Raw genomic sequence first — 10,165 nt, 5'->3', positions numbered from 1 at the left:
TTGAAAGGGGAGTTCTGGTACTATTTCAGTCCTGCAAAAACTCTCCACTGTGGCCTCCCTGCTTTCTTTCATCCTTCCTTCATAGAAGAACTGGGGGATTCACCAGAGACAGAGAGGGAAGCAGAAGAGTTGGATTTAGTGAAATATACAGCTTAGAAGAGGAGTGGGTGAGATAGGGGACATCTGTGAGCCATGTGGATTATCTCCCTGACCAGAGATCAAACCCAGACCTTAGTGGTGAGAGTGCTAAGAATTAAGCACGAGATCCTAGATCTCCAGGAAGGCTCAGGGTCTTCCACTTCTAAACAAGGAGTAAATTAAGATGGGGTTGTTTGGAAGTAGAAATGAAATTCAGATTTCACTTTGCCTATCTCACCCTCCATAGTAGGCATATTGCTAAGTCCAGATGCTAAACTGACTTGAAGTCAAGACATCTGTGGATTTATAGTCTGTTTCTGGTTACTTCATTAATGTAATTCTGTTACATGTAAAGCACAAAATTAAATCTCCTTTTTCTTTAATCATCCCTAAAAGGGGTTAACAATAATTGCTTTTCACTTCTCATGGGATATTACAAAACAATACTTTCATGATTTGTCTTATAGTACAAGTCTCCCTAGCTAAAAGAATAATCAAATTTTAGCACCAAAAGTGGTATTATAGATAACCTGGGAGAACTTGCTCATTTGACAGAGGACACCATGGCTTTAAAAACAATTCTGGGCAATGAGTTAAGGATGGTTGCTTCCCTACTCATGCAGCCACCCACCTTCAAGCATCCTTTCATCTTCAAGCATCCTTCCCTTTCCTCTTGGAGTGGGAAGAGAGCAACATTACAGTGTCATTCTGAGGTCACTGACATTTGGTCATGAATTTCCAATCCATTCCTACAAATCTTTAATTTCACTCATAACTGTATATAGTTTTTTTGGCTCTCCCTAGTGACGCAGTGGGTTAAAGCACAGCACTAAGAAACTAAAGCCACTTCAATATGAGTTCGATCCCAATCTTCCCCGGAAGTGACTACATGGCATGACAGACCTCTCCTGACCTGCCTGCTGCTCTCCTCAGCAGTGTACTTCACAGATCTGCCTGTTCTGCTCCCCACTCTGCCTCTGGTGAAGCCTCTCGCCGCCCCTGCACCTCTGGCTGTAGGAATGGAGGAAGTAACGCAGGCCTGAGCAAAACTAGACTAGCCCAGGCAAGCAGCCCCCCCTCCCCCAATGCAGGATAGGTTGAAGAGGGACAATGTGCATTTAAAATTGATTGGATAATGGGAATGGTGTGGCCCAGGCTGATTGGATCTGAGGCACCAGGAAATGAGACATCTATTCCTGGAAACCTGTCATTGGGTGGTTGAACTGTGACCCAGGCTGTGACGTCTGTTAATCTTTGAATCCATTTGCTAAGCTGAATTCGTGCGGGTTCTGAATTTGTGCGGGCTCTGATGTATGTAATGGCCAATAAGGCCAATATATTCCCTGACTTTCCTTTGGTCGGGGTCTTGCCTGAATCCTGCGTGTCCAGCAGGGAATGGCTTGACCCTGGCTAGCCAGCCCAATAAACTCTACTTTGTGAATTGCATTCTTGCATGACGCTCTGTCTTTCGCGGAAATTGAGTTCTCGGACCCTAACATGGCCTGTACCCCAGTTCTGTATGCATAAATAAATCTTTAAAAGAATATAGTTTTCCACATTTACTTATTATGAATTACTTATAAAATATTTTTTAAAACGGACCTAGTACATACTGTTATTTTCCCTCTTTAATTTTTCCTTTATTTTTTCCCTTGGTCAACAAAGACTCTTTAATTGGGATTCCAATATACTCTCAAAATTACAGACGCATGCACAAGGTTGAACGGCAACAGGTCTTTATTGAGGGTGCAAAATAAATACAAAATCTCTCTCCTAATGACATTCAAAAACAAGATGTGTTTTCCTTTCCAATGTCTACACCTCTACCTTTCACCGGAAAAATAACATCATCAAGCTTCTTCATGTTTTCAACAGGTACCCCTTGACCTTTGAGCTCTGGAAAATAGACAGTCTGCTCTATTGCTGACTGTGGGTAAAGGGAATATGGTTTTTTTGGTCACTTGTAGACAGGGAAAGAAACAGTGATCTCCAGCTTTGCTCTCCAGCAAGACTTGCTCCACGCATTGCACAGGGGATGGACTAAGTTTCTCAGTGCAGCTTAGTAGGAAGGGGCAGGTGCTAGCTTGAGCATATATCATCAGCTTGCAACAGACACAAGTTACTGTTTCAACCCATTGAGCTGAGGGCAGCAGAGTAATGGCCTTTATTCAAAATGGAGGAGATTATGAAACAGCGTTTGATATATTTTGATGCCAATGTTATACACCATGAAAATACCTTTAAAAATGTATCTCTCTGGCCCTCCCTGGTGGCGCAGCGGGTTAAAGCACAGCACTGAGAAGCTAAAGCCACTTCTGCATGAGTTCGATTCCCGCCTGCCCCGGAGGTGACCACATGGCGTGGCAGACCTCTCCTGACCCGCCCGCTGCTCCCCTCAGCAGTGTACTTCATCGATCTGCCTGTTCTGCTCCCCGCTCTGTCTCTGGTGAATTCTCTCACCCTCCGCATCTCTGGCCTGTAACCCAGTTCTGTACAAATAAATAAATAAATCTTTAAAAAAAAAATGTATCTCTCTGTAGAAGAATGCTTTTGATTCTGTACTAGTCCACTGTGAAATCTACCAAATTATTACAGTCAACAATCAAGGCATGTGGCTGTTGATATGAGGCCCCTTTCTAGGAAGACATTGTAAAAATGTAGAAAAGAGTCTTATTGCTTCTTCCACTAGCACCAAGTTGATGTGTTGATTGTTTTCCAAAAGCATGAGAAAAAAACAATTTCAAAAACAAAAGGTTTGGAAAGGAGTTCCAAGGCCCTGTGAAAAACCTTTTGTGAGACTTTTTCTACCCAGGCTGTGACTGTTACTAATCTGACTGTTACTAATATTTCTATTTTGCAGGGGTGGCCTGAGCCATATTGTCATTCTTTGTTAAATTTGTTTGGCATTCAAAAGCAGAAAGAAAAATAACTTCTTCACCAGACAGAAAAATGGGATGTAACACTGAACATTGAAATTGGGAATTTTCCTGAACTCATGGGAATTAATAAGAACATTTCAAGTTTCCTAAAATCCATTTTGAATCTGCCTAAGAGTAAAAAGTCATTCATATGAACAAAAAAATGAAGAAATTATTTGGCATTTATTGGAAGCTAGTGAATGTGGAGTAAAAGGAAAGTACTTTGGTGTACTCTGACATATTCATAGATTTGCAAAGTGTGGTAAATCAATAAAATTTTATAAAATTAAGAAAAGACATTAAATTGGAGTCGTGGAGGTAAGGTTTCACACACCCCTGGAACTGAAAAATGGTGAGATTCTAGTGACTAATGAAAGAGCTCTGAGAAATATCATTTATATGGGCTTGTTGGACCTGTATTGAACCAAGCTAACACCATTTTGCTTCTGTAAATAACTTTGCTGTAAAAGGAAAAAAACTTGTAAAACTGATTACCATCTGCAGCAGGACCAGGATTTGGGTCATATGGCTCATTAAGACTCGACAAACATCCTCGGGCCACTGTAAGAATGTTATCTCTGTAACAGTTAAGTTTCGGTTCCTTGCCTGCAGTCTAGAAGGTGATGGTCCTGGCTGGCCAGTATTTGGAAGCCTGAATTAAATATTGAATCTCTGTCTCCACATTGCCTGACTGCTTTATTCTGGTGGCTCCAACAGGCTAGCCAGTCACTGTCTCTCAACTTCTCCAATAATTATAGCACAAACATCTTGGCCACTTTCCTACTCCCTGACCTCAATTGGCCACAGGTATAGGAAATATCAGAGTGCTTAGATTAGCCATCCAAGTGATTCGAACTCAACTCAGAGCTCAATGGAACTAGGACCAGCTGGAACTAAGACCCAGTGCAGTGCTAACTGCTTGTTTGTTTAACAGCCTGCTACCTAGCCCACACTAAGAAATGGATATTTACTAAGGCTGTAACTGTCATCAAGCAAGAGCCAAGCAAATGGTTATACATGCTCTGGAAAAAAAAATCAACTTCAGAGAAGAACTGAGATTAAGCATTTTAATGGAAACTCCCCTCTTCCAATCTCCCAATCTTTGGAAGAACTGATTCACCCATCCTATTATACTTCCAGAAACCAAAATTCCAAGCAACAGTGATGTCATCTTTTGGAGTTTGGGGTCTTCGTGATGTTGTCTTTTCAGTTTGGGGTTCTTGGGTTCACTCTGGGAAAGATTTCGCCGGAGCTCCCCTTTCAGCGGAACCCAGGGAGATTCTTCACGAGATACTCAGTTATATTTAAAGAGTAAGTTTATTAGAGACAGGAGAGGAAAAGACACTTACATAGGTGCAAGTGGGCAGGACAAGCTGGCCAAAGAGGGAGAGAGTGGCTGGAAAGAAGTGTTACAGGGTAGCCCAGAGTGGACTTGGGCTGCCTGTCTGTGGGGCCTCAACCATACGCACTCAAAATGTAATTTTCCCCAAAAGGGAAATGGGTCTATTAAAAAAAAAGGAATGGGGAAGGAAAAGAAACTCCCCACTTCCAATCTCCCAGGGTAAAAGAGAGGGATACAAAGTAGCTGGAATACTTTACCAGTGGGGCTAACTTGGAGCTCTAGTCCCAAATGCTCTAGCCCCAGAGGTCTGAGCAGTTGCTCCAGAGAGAGAGAACCATTATTTCTCCAGAGCGTCAGTTGGAAAACTGCCCTCTGTTTATCCCCCAAAGTCCCAGAATGCCTGTTTAGCTCTGCCCTTAGGTCCTCACAGTTCTGTCCTGATGAGAGTTGTAGTTTTCCAATCACTGAAGGGGGTGGAATCCAGAAAGCTGGAGTAGGGGGTGGAATCCACAAGACTGTAGAGTCCTTTTAGGACATCCTTCCTCTGATCAGAAGCACCTACGTAGTCACAGGTGGGCAGTGGAACAGCTGCCCCATGCTGGTGAAGAGACTGCCCTAACATAGGCAGTTTCTCCTTGAGAGGGGCTCACTCCTTGTGAGCCGAGATAGAACTTGAGAGGACTGGAGATTTCCTGATGAGCTTCGTCTCCATGTCCTTATCTTTTACCTTTTGGGTCTGAGCTTCAGGCACAGCCACAGCAGTCTGTTATCTGCTGGGACCACTTGGAGACATCCAGGCACCCTGGACATCCTGGACTTCGGCTTTGGTGCCTGAGGACCTTGATTTTATGGCTGTGTCAGTTGCTGCACTAGCCCCTTCTAACTGGCCCCTTTGTGTGACTCAGTCTTGTGATGCCTCCTCTGCATTCCTTCCTCCATCACTTGGATTCACTCTGGGAAAGGTTTCACCAGAGCTCCCCTTTCAGCAGCACATGGTGAGATTCTCCACAAGACAGAGACTCAGGTCTATTTAAGGAGTAAATTTATTAAAAAGAGACAGTAGAGGAAAAGACTCTTACAGAGGCACAAGTGGGCAGAAAGTGCTGCCCTGAAAGGGCCAGGTATGCAGAGAGAGAGACCTGCATGGTTGCAGGCAGGCGGTCTTAGGAAAAGGCCCTCCGCTGGGGTAGGTCAGTGCAGAGAAGTCCTGGCATGGTATAGGTCATGGGCAGGCAGGAGGCTGCTGCCCTGTAGAGGGAGTGAGTGGAAAGAAGCACCTGCATAGGCACAGGTGGGCAGGGAGGCAGCTTCTCTTTGGGAGGTCTCACTCCTTGAGAGCCTAGGTTTGTTGACTTTGAGAAGAATCTGCCAGGACCAAAGATTCCCTAGTGAGCTTTATCTCCTTGTCCTTATCTTTTACCTTTTGGGTCAGAGCTTCAGGCACAACCCCCAACAATCTGTTATCTGCTGGGACTTCCTGCAGATATCCCTGCATTGGGCTTTGGCGCCTGAAGACCTTCATTTTATGGCTGTGTTAATTGCTTCACTAGCCCCTTCTACCTGTCCCCTCACTCAATCTTGTGATGCCTCCCCTGCATTCCTTCCCCCATCAACATTATCAGGCTCCCAGTTGACTACTTACCCTGAAATTTACAAAAATTTGCATATTTGCATTTGTAAAGGTACTGTGGGAATGACAGGTATCATGTAGAAATTTGTCCTTTAACCTTCATGTTAGTACTGAGCAGAGTCCTGAGGAAATTATCAATGCAAGCAGAACTGAAGCAGTTCCACAGCCCTGATGTAACTTAAAAAATTATTAATGTGGCAGTTGTAAGTTGCTGAGATTTTTGTGAGTTGTTTGTCATCGCTGCAAAATCTAATACATCTTACTTAATATTGGTCTACTATTGTCTTGATTCAATAATTATGTTGTTAAAACTTTTTATTAATAAGCTCCTTATTACTGGCTGCCTATATGAAACCTGCAGCTCAAGTGGAAAGGACTAGCTGACATAGAAGAAAAGCTGTTACAAAAGCTGAAGAAGCAAAAACAACAACACAATTCTAAGTGTCCAGATCCTAAAAGAAACAAATAAAAAAGTTTAAAATAAGGAGTTGAAATTACTTAGGGCCAGAGAATCAAAAGTGACAGATTTAAGCAAGGTGGAAGGTGGAAAGGAAAAGTCAGCAGAGATTAGGGTGATTTGCTAAGTTCACAATAGGAATCTTTGATACAGCAGACAACACCAATATCTCACAGCCTTCCATACTCCTCGGTGTTAGGGATGATGCTTAGACACATTTCAGGTCATTTTTGAAATGTTGAAAAGATTCATAACATGTTACCCTATTTCTTTTGGAAATAGATCAATGTAAGATGCTGACCCATGCCCATCTTTCCTCCAACATATCTAATTTATTTTTCTTTCATATTGTTAGTGTGCGATGTTCCACTGGGCTCTTTCTGGGTGGGTTCTTGAGGGATTTGTGGGAACTGTGGTACACTGTCATGATAATAATTGTTAGCTGGAGTCAGAATGCACAAATTTGACACCTTCTATGAAGTTATATTTTCCCTGGCAGCACGTTTTCTGATTTCAGAAAGAATGGGTTAGAAAAGCTATGAGGAAGAAAATCAGCTAGTGCCTCAAGCTGTCTTTTGAGTATAAGAGAAAAGAAAGTAGATTGTAAAAAACAAACTCAGTGCTAGATGCCATAATAAATGAATCATAGATACAATTTCCATTTTATTCCATTTGTCGGAAGCATTTGTTTTGGGGTGCTACTTGGCATGTCAGAAGGTGTCCTGGTGTTGAGCATAGTGGTGATCCATGTTATTAAAAATGCGGAAGAGATATCACAATTGTGACAGAATGACATATGTTAGGTAGAACGTATAGTGCATTGTTGTACCCCAATTCTGTGATGTAAGCATAGTCACACACATATAGGGCCTATCAATGGGCAGCATAAAAATGCTCCTTTAGGCCCTCCTGGTGGCACAGCAGGTTAAAGCAGAGCACTAAGAAGCTAAAGCCACTTCTGCACGAGTTAGATCCAAGTCTGCCCCGGCAGACCTCTCCTGACCCGCCTGCTGCTCCCTTCAGCAGTGTAGTTCGTAGATCTGCCTGTCTCTGGTGAATCTCTCACCCTCCGCATCTCTGACCCGTATCCCAGTTCTGTATGAATAAATAAATCTTAAAAAAAAAATGCTCCTTTAGAACTGACTTCTCGGGCCCTTCCTGGTGGCACAGTGGGTTAAACCACAGCACTAAGAAGCTAGAGCCACTTCAGCATGAGTTAATCCCCACCTGAGAGGTTATCCACATGGAGCAGCAGACTTCTCCTGACCGGCCCATTGCCCCCTTAGCAGTGTACTTCATTTTTCTGCCTGTTCTGCTCCCCACTCTGTCTCTGGTGAATCCTCTCACCTCACCTGCACCTCTGTCCTGTATCCCAACTCTGTATGCATAAATAAATAAATCTTAAAAAAAAAAAAAAAAGAATTGACTTTTCTCTAATATGTGCACATGAGTTTATCAGGGGTATGAGATACAAAAGAATGAAGGCATATGCACTCAGAGAAAAGACTTAAATGATGCTCATCTGGACTAGAAATGAGGTCTAGATTTAGGTGCTGGGTACTGTGGGACAGAAAAATTCTCTGGTGTGCATAGTAGTGATGGCAAAAATGGATGGAGTAGAATTCTGGGAATAAAGTGAGAGGTACAAACTGTAAAGTATGTGGGTAGGTGACATTTCTAAAGCTCAGCTGTATTGTAGCTATTTAGCTACATGGTCTATTCTAATATTAGAATCTAAATTCGACATACTTTCTTATTCAGTTTTTACACCCACAACACTCCTTGTACTATGAGTACTTAATAATAATAATAACAACAACAATAATAAGATCGATACAGGGCAGCATGGGACACTAAACTTGCCATGGCCCCTCTGCCCAAATAGTTTACCAGTTATTGTCTGAGCTCTTCTCCCACATGCACAATTGCAAGACTGCTCAGGTGTAGAAAATAACAACAAAGGAATTTATTTAATAAACAAATAAAAACAAGAGTTACTGAGGCCAATAATGGCCATTTGCTTTACCCAAAGTCATGTCCAGTACTGTCCAGTCCTGTACAAAGACTGTGATAATGACGGCATCTTCCCACCACTGAGGATGTGCAGTGCCTCTCCTGAATGTAGGCCACATGTCTAATAAGATGGCATCTTACTACCTCTGTGGATATGAGACAGCCAATCTATGGGCCAGGATACAATTCACAAACACAGCAAAGGAGATGCTCGTTGAGTTGCCAAAATGCCCCAGCACCGCACTAAACAAATGATACTCAAGATGTAACAGGTACAGGTTTCATGGACTCCTCCCTTACTCCAGATGCTGGAACTCCAAATCCCATCAGTACCAAGAAGAAGCAAGCCAGGACGTGAGGGCGGAGCTGAGCAGCCAGGTTAGGATAAAACCGGACATGTGGGCTTTGGGTTGAGACCTGGTGGTTCGCGGCTGATCATTTTGGCGCTCAATCGGTTTTCAGCGTGCCAGTGGAGTCCAGGTCAGCAGAACTGGTAGGACATCCTAGTTAACCTGTGTTTCTCTCCCTCTTTCCCTGAGTTATTACTTTACCTTTCTCCTTATAAATAAATCCATTATTTAACCTTTTTTGTGTGTCCATAATACGATTGAATAGTAAGCGCACGGGTGAAGACCCACAGACAGGCAACCCAATTCACATTGGGGTGCCCTGTAACAGATTGACGCCCAACATGTGGCAGTTACACCCGTGGTTGACTAGCCCAAGTACCTTGCGTTGGTCACCATAAGCACATTAGGTCTACAGGACACATGACTTTAACATTTTAGGTCTTGAGAAATTTTTTTTTTCTCGTTGTGTTAAGCTCTTGGTTATGTTTAGCACCATGAGTTTGAGCTGATTTATCACCAGCTTGAGTTCTTTCGGGTTTCTCCCAGCCTTAAGCCTCAGTACCCTTCTTCCTTTGAATATTACCACCAGTTTTATAAACATAAATAACCGGGTGAAACCCGGTTTGTGGCAAATGATTTTGCTTCTGTATACATCCATGGGAGGTCTACAAGCCATCCCTACTTTACAATTTATACTCCTGGGTGTCTTTTTGGTGTTGTGTATCAGCATTATTTCCTACAATTTTGGTTCTATGAGAGACAGATGCTCTACTAAATCTACGAGAGACTGCAACTTCAAATTCAGACCCTTACTGAGAGCATACAGCCACAAATACAGGCTCTTAACTCGGCCATCAACATTGTGGAGAATGAAAATCGTACTGTTTTTGATGCAGCCTTTCAGTCTATGCAGGACCAGATACAGGCTACAATGACAAAAAATTTTACTGCTTTTAATTCGGCTTTTAAAAGTATGCAAACCAAGATGGAAGTTGCTCTCCTTAAATTGAATATAGCCGAATCTAGGATAATGGCACAGACAATAGATAAGCCTCTCCCTGAGGACTGCAGGAGGGTGGAGTTGGAAGAGGAAGAGTATCATCTGCTGAATACCTTAAACCCTTCAGCACAAATCCCTCTCTGCATGACAATGCCCCTCCTGTAGAAGCTCCTAAGGCTACAAGGCTCCACCCACCTCTGGAGAAGAAACTAACTTGGCTTCTCCTTCCCACACTAGGCGGGACACTCATTTTGGCAATAAAAATTGTCAGAAAGTGGGGCAGTTCCCTCTACGACGAATGCCAGTGGGTGGTTTAA

This window comes from Condylura cristata, unplaced genomic scaffold (assembly GCF_000260355.1).
Source record: "Condylura cristata isolate star-nosed mole 26May11 unplaced genomic scaffold, ConCri1.0 scaffold00005, whole genome shotgun sequence".
Classification (NCBI taxonomy): domain Eukaryota; kingdom Metazoa; phylum Chordata; class Mammalia; order Eulipotyphla; family Talpidae; genus Condylura; species Condylura cristata.
This window is presented reverse-complemented; position numbering follows the sequence as displayed.